Raw genomic sequence first — 15,838 nt, forward strand, 5'->3', positions numbered from 1 at the left:
ATGCTGCAATGGGGGATGACTAACATTTTGTCTGAGGAGCTTATGTAGGGTGTGACTGGTTGTTTGACACTGCAGTGGAGGAGGGAGGGGGGCTAACATTTCGTCTGGGGAGTTTATGTGGCCTATGACTAATTGACTGGCACTCATGGGGATGGCTGACTACTATTTCGTCTGGGGAGTTTATGTAGGGTGTGACTGATTGGTTGACACTGTATCAGAGGATGACTAACATTTCATCTTGGGTGTCTATTTAGAGAGCTACTAATTGACTGACACTGCGATGAGGGTGACTTAACATTTTGTCTGGGGAATTTCTGAAGGGTGTGACTGACTGTTTGACAGTCAGTGGAGGTTGAGGGGGGCAGTGAGTAACGTTTCGTCTGGTGAGTTTGTCTAGGAGGCGAAAAGACATCAACCTTAGTTACCCATAATAGTGTTCACATAGCTCTCCCATGGAAGTCCAGTTGAATGTCCCCACAGCATAACATTGCCCGACTGATTGCTCGACACTGCAACTGGGTGACTTGACATTTCGTCTGGGGAGATTGTATATGGTGAGAATAATTACTTGACCCTGAAACGGGGTGTGACTAGCATTTCATCTGGGGAGCGTTTGTACGGTCTGACATTACTTGACACTGCAACTATAGTAATGATGCGTGTGCAAGACGGATCCTTACCAGGGTAGCTCGTGTTGCACTATCATGAAATAATGAGAAGTGTCAAGGATATGATGTGGAAGTTGGAGTGGCAAACGAAAAATAGAATCACCAAGTCTCTTCTCAGGATTCTAGTACATTTTATTCGCTCCTACCTATGTAGGGAGAAACCGAGAATCGAGAAAAAAATAAGCGAAATCGCAACTCTCAGAAAAAGCCCACATGCTTTTCGGTAATGGAACGATAGAAAAATAGTTTCCGCCAAATACTTAAATTGTGAATGCAGATTAATCACTTAGTTGTAGATATAGCTACAGATCTAAACAACCACCTGTAACAAAAGAACAGAAGCCAGCCTCTAAAAAGGCGAGGAATATTGTGTAGTCAAAAATATTGTGAAATTTCTCACATGAAAACTGGTACATAACCTAATAAAGCACTTAACTACATCATCTTTTGTGTTGGCTTTTTCTTTTCAGCTTGAATTTAGCATTTTTTTTTTTTTTTTTTTTTTTTTGTTCTTCTTCTTCTTAACCATGAGATAGAGAGTGAAGTAGGTTAAGACGTAGAACATCTAACACACTAGTTTTTCAATAAGTGCATACACAAAAATACATAATCTTCTTCTCGCCCTCTATTCGTGATGAATCAACTAATATTATGCCAGCAGTCAGCGCCCCGTAAAGAAACGGGGACTTACTCTGTCCCTCCTTAGTTTCCGTTGCGGAGCTCGGGCGTACGGCGACTCTTAATGTATTGTGGACGAAAATTAGTAACCAACAAGCGGATCCAGCACAAGACAAGCTGCGCTTCGGGGTCGGGCAGTATTGGATCCGGAGGAGAAAACAACGCCAGCGCCGCATACCAATGAGTCGCTTGGGATCAAGAGACTCGGCGCCGTCCCTTGTCTTGGACGTGAACGTAAAAGATGATGTCCCTAAACAAAACTGCTGGCGTATAAACTACCAATCGTGCACTTCATTCAGGGCGAGCGAAATAAAAGTGGCCTACATGACTTACATCATCTACATCCAAGGACAATGTTGAAAGTTGGTTTTCCTAGCTTAGTGGCATGAATATCTCTCTGGGCTAGTTTTAGTTTGCCCACCCTGTAAAAGGAAGCCTCAACACGGTTCAAATTGCTCCATATAGAGCACTGGCAATAGGGCATGGATTGATAATATCTCGTAGATTTGGTGATCATTAGTGATGGAGCTCATGCTCGGACTGGAAAATATCTGGGAAGAAAATCGGCGGTGGTCTGTTCAAGGGAACCATATAGACGTTAGTTTCAAGTGACCCTAACCTGGATGACATTAAGGCCCGTCTCTGCATGAATATGGTAGTGTCTGCAGATACACAAACAGCTAAACCAAGATGAGAGTGGTTTACACAGGATCATTCAAACATATCATGATTTAAGAATTTGATATATACATCTAAGACGGCTGTGATGAGAAGACACTCATTTCCCGACTCCTCTTTAAATTCTGAATTACTCGATTTTGTGATGAAGTGCATTCAAAACAGCACCTAGTCGTTTCAGAATGAACAAATACAGCTCCTGTCTTATTTTCAAGGGAAACTTTTACCATTCTTCCCGCAAAATAGTGATAAATTCCACTAACGATAAAAACCGAGCGAGGTGGCGCAGTGGTTAGCACACTGGACTCGCCTTCGGGATTTAGGTTTTCCGTGATTTCCCTAAATCGCTTCAGGCAAATGCCGGGATGGTTCCTTTGAAAGGGCACGGCCGATTTCCTTCCCCATCCTTCCCTCACCCGAGCTTGCGCTCCGTCTCTAATGACCTCGTTGTCGACGGGACGTTAAACACTAATATCCTCCTCCTCCTCCTCCTCCTCCTCCACTAACGATAACAGGTTGATAGGGATCACGCACCCTTCTTTCCAAAGTACACCACAAAGGCTCAATAACATTGAGATCTGTTGACTGTGGTGACCACAGGAAGATGTGAAAATTCATCCCCGTACTCAAAACAAATCCTGGACGATGCGAACTGAGTGAGTAGGGACACTGTCGCCTTGGAACACCGAAGCACCATTGGTGAACCAGTATTGTACCATAAAATGGACCTGATTAGCCAGAATAGTCTCATAATTATTAGCAGTGATGCGACCTTGCAAATCATGAGGCTCATGGAATGGTACGATATGGCTAACCAAATCATCACCGAAGCCCCACTGTTTTCCACACTTTGTAACCTCCCTCTTACTAATCGGCCTATGCGATATAAAATATGACCGTGGATCACATGTATGCCTAAAGGATTTTTTTTTCTAATTGTATAAGGCTGTGTTTCCCGAAGAAGTGATACCGACAAGTAGGAGGAAAGTGTACAACCGACCCTTCTGATGGAAAGTCTACTAAAAATAAAAGAAATTAAACCGAACAGGGATGTAATTTGGAAAATGAAAGTTATTTTGTGCATTCAATCGCGAACAACACTGGACAGAAAGGGGTATCACTGATCATGAATTCAAAAGTTACACTAATGAACGAAAAGCAAGTAATTAGGGGTCGCCAGCCCACTAGGGCAATTTACATCCAAAATGCTGTACAAGATGATGGGAGAGAAAAACATGTATCATTAAACACTGACGTGGCAACTAAAGGTTGCCACGGTGTTATTTAATTTTTAGTGAGTATGTAATGATAAAGAAAACTGAGAAGACACTCTTACGTTATGTTTGGCATTAAATTTTGAAAAAGGCAATCGAGTAATGATTTGAAAATATGCATTTAAACTGTATGTTAGTACTGAACTTCGTTATGTGAACAATGACTTTCAGTGACCTCAGCATAACGTCATCAAAGAAATTTAGAAAAAAAGCAAGTACTTTTTACTTTGCTGTTACTTATTTTGCAAATTCGATTTCATATTATTGTCTGAACAATGGAGCCTTTTTTTTACTGACTTGAACAGAATTAAATACCAGAATATGTACCAAACCAAACAGACATGTGCTCCAAGCTATACGTAAAATAAATAAAACTTCAGCACTCTTAATTTGTGCATTTCTTTAGATTTGTATTTTTTCCAGTGATTGATTCTCAAACTTGAAAAATGAAATTGTTCTACTTAGAGTCATATACTGAAGCCTCTGGTGTACAACAGTTAATTGAAAATAGATGGAGGCTAAAATCCTTAAAAGAGAAATTATTCGTTAATAAACTGGCTGTAACTATTCAATTTCTTTCTTGTTACACTCAGTTAGCGTATTAGTGGAAAAAAGGAAAAAGGACCCTGCTTTGTAACAATGTCTGGGGGCAATGAGGACACAATCGCCCTGTGTTTAACTGATTATTATTTAAATAAATCTTATCAACAAATTTCATTCAGTTGTGCTGCTGGGTTAGCCGTTAATACTTTGCACAAATGAACAGACTTACTTCAGTGGTGTGCATACGACGAAACTCAGAGCCGACGACGGAAGTGTGTTGCTGGAACTGCTGCTGTTGTTGAAGACGGTACCATATTGTGGAGCCACGGCTAATTATAGTAACGGGCAATCTTAATTAATACAGCCTCTTCCGCCTGTCCACTGTCCTTACTCCTGCTCTAGACATCTGGCCGGCGCACGTATATGCTGCTGCCGAAAATGGTACTCTCTACTGCGGGAGCGTTATCAACACACTTCCGCACACTACAAGCGCTGGAACTCGTCTCTCTCTCTCCGCGCACTCTGTGCAACAAATCCCTACCCAAAGATTTTACAACGCACAAGCACTGCTATTATCGTCCGCTAGTCGATGCAAATAACAATTCCTTTGGCTTTTTCCCAGAGGTTATAAGTTTCACAGTAAAACACAGATAAATACAATGAAACGTCAACAGACTTCTACCTAAATGTGCACATACAGTGAAGCAATGTCCTTACTTACTAAAAGAAAGCATTTAAATTACAAATATGTGCATACAATTAAAAAAACATTATATATCGGTAGCAGGTGCCATGCATCCTGCATTTTCGGTGTTACAACGTGGAACATAAACTCGGCCAGAAGTTGGAAAGAGTGTGAAACAAGGCTCATCTGACTAAATGAATCTCTCCTAACACTCCACGGTCCAGGTTTTATCTCTGCGGCACAACGTTTTCCTGATATGGGCATTTTCACCACTAAGGAGTGGTTACAGAGTTCCACCTCGTTCTGCACCTTTATGATTGTGGAGCATCCTTCGTCTTATTTCGATGCTGACAGTGTTCACAAGTGCGACATACAGTTCTGCAGAGACTTCTGCAGCGGTCCCCCTTATTTTTCATTACTGTCTTCTTGAACGACCGTCTGTTACACACATTTTCATCAGCACAGTGATTTAGCGGATGACGTTTTTCCATTTTCCCTGTATGCGGTATAAACCTTCGTTATGGTGCCTCTTGAAATACTTCGGTTGCCGTGGTTCTGGAAGCACCCAGTGTACGGCAAAAGATATTTGGGATTCACTCACAACCACGCAGAACACTGTTCAGAGCATGACTGACATTTGCACCATGTTGAGGACATTTCGCTGGCGCCGCTCGTGGTCAAATAAAACAGTGCAACCTGAAGGCTCGACTAGCATTTGTCATTTACCTTCAAACATGCGTAATTGGAGGTTTTCCCAAATTTTTGTCCAACCCCTGTATACAATGTCGGCCACCTGCTTAATATGACGTAGGTTCAATTCTGGGACGCAATATAGCTCCGACTGTGTATGGCATCGTTTCAAGTACTCGATGCGTTTCCGGAGGTATGTGCCACAAAATGTCTACGCACCGGTGATGCAATTACTCTAAATTACGGAACCGTGGTTTATGAGTGCGGGGCTAGCGTCGCATAGTACCACGGGTGACCTCCATCTGGTTCAGATCATGCGAATTGTGCCCAAGATAACAAAGTACGTTCCCTATCATGCTCCTGAAACCACAGCACCACGATTCTGGACTTGTGACACGACTCCTTCTGGAAGACGCCATAGTCGTCGGCGAAAAGACATCAACCTTAGTTACCCATAATAGTGTTCACATAGCTCTCCCATGGAAGTCCAGTTGAATGTCCCCACAGCATAACATTGCCCGACTGGCTCTCATCCGTGGTGCGGTGATTGTTTCAATAATCTGCTTGTCTCGATGAGGGAGTATGTAAACAGAACCATCAACTCGACTTAAAAAGAAACGTGATGCTTCAGACCAGACAATATGTTTCGAGTCTCGGTTATCCTCTGCGACTGCAGTGGTAATTGACGATGTCATACGGTCAACATGGGAAAATGTAGTGGGTGTTCTGACGAGGTGCCACAAATCAACATTGAGCGGTAAATCCCGTCCTCCGAAACACTTGTTCCTGTACCGGCAGTGCACTCTCGGGTCAGATGCGCCACAGTTCGCCGCCTAGCCCCCTTTACGTTCCGTATTGAGGTGCTGATGACACCCACCTCGAAGCCTGTTCACGGCTTCGTTGTCCTCCAGTCTCCTTCCAAAGATGCTCACGACTACGCAGGGCCACAACAATCCGCCCTTTGCAGCCAAGTTGTACCGCAATACAATGGGAACAATTTTGGCCCAGCAAAATTTACTCTGAGCATTGTCTTTCATAGTAATAAGTGCAACAAAAATGTTAGCCTTGCATGAACATTCAGAAAAGAGTTCAGGTAATTCTTTGGCATTGAATGCCTTCAATGACAACACAGTGTCCTGAATTTGAAAGCCGAACAAATGAAAGGAATCAAGGCCAAATTTGTTCTCGCAATCACGTGATTGTAGCGCAGCGAAAGTCACAGTTCGTGCATGCAAGCGAAGCATGACAGGCGAAGTACATTTTCTGAGAATGGGCATGTCTTGCCCATTATAAGCTGTCAGGTGCGTGCTAATTTTAGACAGGTGTGGGGAGCCTTAGAGTTCATACGAGTTATGATTTAGCAATGTACCCATATCCATCTGAAATTTCACACGTTTTCCGCTAATATGCAAATGAACAAAAAGTTGGCTGGTCTGGCGTGACAGTGAAGAAACTGTTTGCTTGCTGGTTTTGCTAATGCCTACAGCAGGCTCTGAACACACTGCATTGATTACATGCGCCTTGTGACTAGAATTTTGAGAGTAGGCAGAATTCTTCTGATTGCTGCGTTACAAACATACGGATTGTACGTGACCTTTCTTGTCACAAGCGTAGCACTGTGCTTCTCTTGACAGGCAGTCTTGGCGTTTGTGCCGTGAACAGCACCGAGGGCATGAAATTATTCCGTTCACCACTGTAGAGATCTGTTTATGCATTGTGGAGAACTGTTTACAAGGCGCAGCACGTGCATGTTGTCACTGCCTACTGGGTCGGTCGTAAGCAAGGGATGACTCAACCCAACAAATTTGTGGCTGCTCGGATTTATCGGTCGAAATGGCACTTGAATCTTACTGATGTAGTATCAGCACTGCGTGCTGAAATGATGGATCTGACTGTTTCAAAATTTGTCTTCAAAGTCCGACATCAATTACATTGTACTCGATCGCATCACGCAACATCACATCTGGATATAAAGTACCACAAGCACATTTGAATTTGCATTTGCCGGCCGGTGTGGCCGAGCGGTTCTAGGCGGTTCAGTCAGGAACCGCGAGACCGCTACGGTCACCGGTTCGAATCCTGCCTCGGGCATGGATGTGTGTGATGTCCTTAGGTTAGCCGGCCGCGGTGGTCTAGCGGTTCAGGCGCTCAGTCCGGAACCGCGCGACTACTACGGTCGCAGGTTCGAATCCTGCCTCGGGCATGGATGTGTGTGATGTCCTTAGGTTAGTTAGGTTTAAGTAGTTCTAAGTTCTAGGGGACTGATGACCACAGATGTTGTTCCATAGTGCTCAGAGCCATTTGAACTATTTAGTACTTAGCTTTCAATGCGCCGCTACAGCTGCAACTGATCAGCGCGGAATGTAAACACAGGCAAGAGGTTAAGTTGCTCGATACGAAACACAAATATCAGTCCCATAGTGATAGGTTTAAGTAGTTCTAGGGGACTGATGACCTAAGATGTTAAGTCCCATAGTGCTCAGAACCATTTGAACCATTTTTTTAATTTTCATTTACTCATCATACTTTACAAATCTGTTATCCACTCACGATAAGGTTGTTCTAGCCGTTTCTTGGAATTAAAGAATTGATAGCTAGCTGCTACCACATTCACTTGTTGGTCATTAAAGTTAGTTAACCAATCTAATACCTGATCACTGAATGTTCACTCGGAGTTGCGTCAGGGAACAATTTTTGAGTGAGGCAAAACACTGCACTTCCTACAGATGACAAAACGTAATGGGGCTTAACAGTACGTGGAACGTTGTGAGCAATTACTTGAGCTTCAAACTGTTGCAACCACATAAACCATTCCTCGTTTTTTTAATTAAATTAGCGAAAAGGCGGTGCGGCACTCAGAGCTACAGTTGTTGTATTGTGTGCTGTTATTAGTGGCTGGAGTCATCAGGAGCCGCTGTACTGTGTTCAGCAGTGAAGCAATTTGCTGGATCTGAAACTGCTTGTAGTGGAGGCGCCTGAACAGGAGGTGGGTGAGGTCGGTTGCTCATTGCGATAAACAGACACGGCAAGCAATAAAAATAAGCACACAAGCAAAGAAAAGTTCTGCAATGCCCACTTGAAAACACTGATTAGCAAAAACACTATAAGAGGCACTGTTACGGTAAGTGAACACACCCCTACAAAGAAAATGCAATTTAGAATTAACGTGCCAGCAAAACACAAAAGAAAATTTGTGGCCGTCAGGCACTGGATTGTTCTTAATACTCGTCGCCAGTGTTGAATCCAGCGTAGTCTTCGAATATGGGTTGTCTAGGAAACTGGCTTTCTCTGATCGCTAGGCAACAAATCAAATAAGTCGAATTAACGAGCTTTATTACGAAAAGTACATGACAATACTTAAAATGGCTCTGAGCACTAAGCGACTTAACTCCTGAGGTCACCAGTCGCCTAGAACTTAGAACTAATTGAACCTAACTAACCTAAGGACATCACACACATCCATGCCCGAGGCAGGATTCGAACCTGCGACCGTAGCGGTCGCTCGGCTCCAGACTGTAGCGCCTAGAACCGCACAGCCACTCAGGCCGGCGACAATACTTAACTTTGAATGTATCACAGATGTGTCGCAAGCAAAGGGTGACGTGGAAATAAGAAATTTCTTCCGTGTACACAATTCCTAATATAAGTGAAGTGTTACATCAGATTCTTCTATTCAGGTCGCTAGTCTTGAAGCTTCTGTAGAACTGGGCTGCGGCCATTCGGGCGCGGCGCTTATGCTCTCTTTGCATACGAGGCGCCGTTGTGGCCTTGTCGCCCTGGAGAGGGGTTGATCAGCGTGCAATTGGCTGATGACTTCTTCACACCCATCTCTGCTGTGTCGTTCTCGACCGGCGAGCCGGTGCTTGACTTGCGCCATAACAGTGTCCACATTTATTGCGCCAGGTAGAATTTCCACGTCTCCACAATGAACCTGCAAGAGTGGTACAATATTTTGATTGACTTATTTATGTGAAAGACCTTTTTCGATTACACCACTATATGTCACAATTATAGGGAAACGTGAGTGCAAAAGTCTGTGAAATTGACTGTGTTAGTCCATATGCCGACAGTTTGTATGAAATAAAAAATATATTATATATTATGTTTACAGATCACCGGAAATTACTCAATAATACTACAAATTTGTTTTGTTTGTTGTCTACCCTACTGGCCATTAAAATTGCTATTCCAAGAAGATGACGTGCTACAGACCCGAAATTTAACCGACAGGAAGAAGATGCTGTGATATGCAAATGATTAGCTTTTCAGAGCATTCACACAAGGTTGGCGCCGGTGGCGACACCTACAACATGCTGATATGAGGAAAGTTTCCAATCGATTTCTCATACAAAAACAGCAGTTGACCGGCGTTGCCTGGTGAAATGTTGTGGTGATGCCTCGTGTAAGGAGGAGAAATGCGTACCATCACTTTTCCGACTTTGATAAAGGTCGGATTGTAGCCTATCGCGATTGCGGTTTATCGTATCGCGACATTTCTGCTCGCGTTGGTCGAGATCCAATCAATGACTGTTAGCAGAATATGGAATCGGTGGATTCAGGAGGGTAATACGGAACGCCGTGCTGGATCCCAACGGCCTCGTATCACTAGCAGCCACGTCTCGATCCCTGAGTCAACAGATGGGGACGTTTGCAAGACAACAACCATCTGCACGAACAGTTCGACGACGTTTGCAGCAGCATGGACTATCAGCTCGGAGACCATGGCTGCGGTTACCCTTGACGCTGCATCACAGACAGGAGCGCCTGCGATGGTGTACTCAACGACGAACCTGGTTGCACGAATGGCAAAACTTCATTTTTTCGGATGAATCCAGGTTCTGTTTACAGCATCATGATGGTCGCATCCGTGTTTGGCGTTATCGCGGTGAACGCACATTGGAAACGTGTATTCGTCATTGCCATACTGGCGTATCACCCGTCGTGATGGTATGGGGTGCCATTGGTTACACGTCTCGGTCACCTCTTGTTCGCGTTGACGGCACTTTGAACACTGGACGTTACATTTCAGATGTGTTACGATCCGTGTCTCTACCCTTCATTCGATCCATGCGAAATCCTACATTTCAGCAGGATAATGCACTACCGCATGTTGCAGGTCCTGTACGGGCCTTTATAGATACAGAAAATGTTCGACTGCTGCCCTGGCCAGTACATTCTCCAGATCCGTCACCAATTGAAAACGTCTGATCAATGGTGGCCGAGCAACTAACTGGCTCGTCACAATACGCCAGTCACTACTCGTGATGAACTGTGGTATTGTGAAACTTCCTGGCAGATTAAAACTGTGTGCCCGACCGAGACTCGAACTCGGGACCTTTGCCTTTCGCGGGCAAGTGGTAGAGCACTTGCCCGCGAAAGGCAAAGGTCCCGAGTTCGAGTCTCGGTCGGGCACACAGTTTTAATCTGCCAGGAAGTTTCATATCAGCGCACACTCCGCTGCAGAGTGAAAATCTCATTCTGGGAACTGTGGTATTGTGTTGAAGCTGGATGGGCAGCTGTACCTGTACACGCCATCCATGCCCAGGCGTATCAAGGCCGTTATTACGGCCAGAGATGGTTGTTCTGGGTACTGATTTCTCGGGATCTATGCACCCAAATTGCGTGAAAATGCAATCACATGTCAGTTCTAGTATAATATATTTGTCCAATGAATACTCGTTTATCACCTGCCGGTAGTGTAAGTTTCTGCGAAATGTTAAATATAAAAGCAAGTCATACGCATTATGACAGTACTGCTGTTTATTTGTGGCTTCTTCGAAGTTTCCCCTCTTCCCCCTCCGCATACTCAAGACAGCATGGCGGTGGGGAAAACGTGTAGTGAGGTTGAGAGCAATGGCACACGTGCGGGTGGGCATCACTGGTGAGCCCAATTCCTGGCTGCCCCTGCTCTACACATTCTGACATGCCTGCCCCCGAGTGGTACAATCTGCAACTGTGCAATGGTGCATACGATAAATCGAAGCTTCCAGAAACCCTCTACCCAATAATACGTTTCATTTTTCTATATGTCTAGTAGTTTTCATGCAGACCTCTTCTGAAACCGCACAGATCCTTCTGAATACCCTTGTATCTACTTTCTTCACCACACCAGTTGCCTGCAATAGCAAAAACCGTAAAAACCTACTGCACTTACATTATTATTGATATCTAAATAGAGTGTTAACCTCAACAACATTGTTACAAAATGCAAGTTGTCAGTATTCAAAGGTTGCCCAGAGCACGATTGTTAATGGCTGTCTTTTTCTGTGTGTGTTCAATGCGCTGGACATTTTAGTTGTCTCCATAAATTTTTTTCTGATTGATAGTTTTATTGTGCTGTTGGCTACGTTGAGATGTCCCGTTCACTGCATCATGGCGGCCGCTGCTGGCGATCTGTCTGCAGTGTATTCCCGAAAGAAACGTAAGTACGGATGTCATACTCAGTTTTCTGCAATTACCAATCGTCATTGTTGTTGCAAATAGCTCAGTAAATTATGTTACAGTATAGTAACCTAACACAGTTACTTTTTCATTATTTGCAAGAGTAAACAAAATCCAGCCAGCTAGATATAGGAAGAACTCTATCCGTGTGTGTAGTAGATAAAAAGTACCATTACAATGCTCATTTTTGACGACCATAAAGCACACCATTACAGAAAAGTATTTGAAGTAATAGAAAAATTTTGCTTGGGTCTGAAGAGGTTATTTGTTTTTAACATATTTAGGCAATGTTCACCTCAACTGAAAGTCAATTTTTCTGTTTGTTTCCAAAGAACTGAGGATGGCTGCTAGCCGACCGAAAGTGGTTTTCAGTTACCGTCTGGGCAACATAAAACTGGAGCAGAGGTCATTTGTAACACTCACACTGGATTGACCCTTGTTTACGAACAGGGGAACGTAACATCGCAAGAAGTTCTGGGAGACTTGATGTTGATGTAGTAATCAGTCGTTGTCACACGTGTGTGCACGCGAAAGTTCGGCGCGCGCTGTCCTAGATATTTCGCTGCATCACTATTATTAGGCGGATGAGCAGGAGACATTTTCAGTTCTGTGTCTCAAAATCTGTTGAGGAATGATTTCCCATTCTTTTTCAAGAAACGATATCGGAAAAGGCAGTATTTTTGGGTGCAGGGGTCTGGAGTGAAGTCAACGTTCTGTCCCATCCCATAAACGCTCCATTGGGTTCAGGTCGTGACTCTGATTAGGCTATCGACTTCAGGAATTTTATCATCGTCAAACCATTCCTTCACAGATGCTTCTTTGTGCCACTATGCATTATCAAGTTGACACGAACAATGGTCGTCTCCGGAGAGTTGTTCAACTGTAAACACCACACCCTGCTGGAAAATATCCTTCCACATTTTGCGTTGTAGGGGACCACATCCCAACTACGGAACACACCCCCTTATCTTAAGAGTACCTCCTTGGTACTTAACTGTCGGCATTACACATAATGGCAAGTAACGTTCTCCAGACATTCGCCTACTCGCCAAACCCAAAACTTGCATTGGTTTCCAAAAGGATGTACATGTCTCATCACTCCAAATCACTTGTTTCCTGTAATCCACCCACTAGCAGCATCGCCCTTTACACCAGTGCTTAGTACTGAACACAGAAATGCGTGGCTTACGAGGACCATTTTACCCATCCTTTTTAACTATCTATGAACAGTCACCACGCTAGTTGGATGCTAGCCGGACTGCTGGTAGCACTTATGAACTCACCAGACGTGCGACTTCTTGTTTCGTTTTGGAGTGTTTGTTATTTCGCGTTTTCACTTCACAATCATTATAAGTTGAAATGAGCAGATTTGGAAGGGTTAAATTGATCCTGATGGATTTGTTACTCAGGTGTCCAATGCGTAGTCCATTTTCGAAGTCACCGACCCTTCCTGATGGACACATTCCTTTGTTAGCGCTTCCCTACTGACAACACAATACTCCCCACTTCTTTTTATACTGCCGGGTCCGCCTCTGGCGACCTTTAATGGTCAGTTTCGCATTACGTAAGAGTATTCAGGTCCTTTTGATCAGATCGTGGATAACTGAACCCGCACTCCACCGACCAATTTTAATGGCCGGTATTGTAACTGCGGAGTGTTCATTCCTGCTGGAATATCTTGCACCTACACCGTAAAATAACGAACTGCATTATTCCAACACTCTCCGTACATTATGAGCATGCCGTCTTTTTCTTCATTGGTAAATCCCATCGTTCACTCTCGACCTGCTACTTGGACTGTGGCAAACAAACTGGCCAGCAAGTCGCCATGGACTCGAAGAACGCACAAGGACACTATAAGCAGACATACGCCAAAATACGCAGGTTGAATGGCACAAGCAAGCGTTGATGTGGGAACTTCTCAACATACGATATCTCCTAAACGACTGCACTACAGTCCTGTAACAAACACAACTGACATTATAATTTACTCTACTTTAAGTTTATTATTGTCAGCGGGCACTGTTTTATTTAAGACATCATGGTTACTCTGCAATTCACACTTAAGTGCCTGGCAGTGGGTTCATCGAAAATTGTATGCTTGCACAAAAAATAAAAAATAAATATTCAAATGTGTGTGAAATCTTATGGGACTTAACTGCTAAGGTCATCAGTCGCTAAGCTTACACACTACTTAACCTAAATTATCTTGAGGACAAACACACACACACACACACCGATGCCCGAGGGAGGACTCGAACCTCGGCCGGGACCAGCCGCACAGCAAAAAATACACAGACGGAAAAATCGCAAAGCCAGGAAGTCATCAATATAGAGTAATGAGGGTTCGGGAATACATTTGTCTAGGTAATTTAAGTGATTAACATTGCAAGAACGTATGTCGATTAACACGCGAGATAAACCGTTGCAAATGTGAAATTCTGGCATATTAATAATTGGTGTAACCGACAGAATGTTGAATGTTAGCATAAATATGTGCATAAGCCGTTGCAAATGTGAAATTCTGGCATATTAATAATTCGTGTAAACCCCAGAATGAAACAGTCCATGTATTGTGTTGTGCAGGTGCCAGATGTCAGTTTGTGGGATGGAGTTCCATGACCGTTGCAATTGGTCGGTCAATACAGACACGGTAAATGCTGTTTGCAGATAACGCTGGAGTTGTCATCCGATGATTTCCCATACGTACAGAACTGGAGACAGATCTGGTCATCGATCAGGCCAACGCAACATATCGACGCTCTGTAGAGCATGTAGGTTTACAACAGCGGCATGTGGACGAGAGTTTTCCTATTGGAAAACACCCGCTGGAATGGTAGCTCGAGAGGTCGACTCACTAGTCGACGCACAAATTTGCAGTTAAGGTGCGTGGGATACCCATGAGAGTTGTCCTGCTGTCATACGAAATCGCACTCCATACCGTAACTTCACGTGTAAATCCAGTGTTTCTAGTTCTCAGAGAGGTTGCTTGCAGGTCTTCAACCGGCCTCTTTCTAACCAACATACGGCCGTCGCTGACATCGAGACAGAACCACCTTTCATCAGGAAACACAGGGGACCTCCACACTGCCCTTCAATGAGCTCTCGCTTGACACCATTAAAGTCGTGAATGACGGTAGTTTGTGGTGAATGGAATGCACAGTACAGGGCGTGTGGATCGGAACTGTCCTTGAAGTAACCGATTTCTAACAGTTCGTTGTGTCACTGTGTTGTCAACGGCTGTTCACATTGCTGCTGCAAATGGAGTCTAATGCACCAGAGCCATACGCTAAACACGATAGTATTCCCTCTAGATAGATCCACGTGGCCGTCTGCAGCCCGGTCCTCTTGCGACCGTACATTCTCGTTACCGACGCTGCAGCAATCATGTACAGTGTCTACATCCCTGCTATGTCTTTCTGCAATATCGCAGAAGGAACATCCAACTTCTCGCAGCCTTATTACACGCTCCAGAATGTATTGTACGCAGGTTAGCCATGTATAGATTGTCATCTTTCTGAAGTTGGAGGGTTAGCAGGAACAGCATCAGAATATTTATCACCACATACACCAGAAGCTGCACATCAAACCTCTCGTTTCTAATGATCTGTAAACGTGTTTGTTCAGGAAAATGTGCTACAATAGTTCATACAGACCTGTGGGTCGCTTTGGCTCAGTTGGTATAGTACCATACTAGCATCTTAGTAGTATTAGTAGCAGTAGTAGTCAAATAGCAGGCCTCATTGCGAAATCAGAGTCCAGAAGGTTCCCAGTTAACTGTAGGACGCTCAGCCAACTGTATCACAGCGACCCACACACTCTTTCGATGGGTGGCAGTACAACTTTTTTAACTAACACCGATTTTTGCTGTAGACATGTCCTGGTGTAATGTGTTTGATGTAGATGCAGATGAAACGTTAAATATCCTTCCTATAAACGGAATGTTATTTAATGCCAGGGCTGGAATGGCATTTTTGAGTGATGCCTCACGTAAATTATAAGTGTTTTATGTATATGTAGGACATCTAATATTTCCAGCAGATTCCCATCCATTTCTCACCTGTAGCATGTAGGGTTATTACCAATCAAGAAGTGTCTACTGTGAGTTGCTAAAATGTTATTCAAATCTGACATTTGAACACAGCAAGCAACTGATCAGGGACTAACCTGCATGGTTCTAA

This window comes from Schistocerca serialis, chromosome 5, assembly GCF_023864345.2.
Source record: "Schistocerca serialis cubense isolate TAMUIC-IGC-003099 chromosome 5, iqSchSeri2.2, whole genome shotgun sequence".
NCBI lineage: Eukaryota > Metazoa > Arthropoda > Insecta > Orthoptera > Acrididae > Schistocerca > Schistocerca serialis.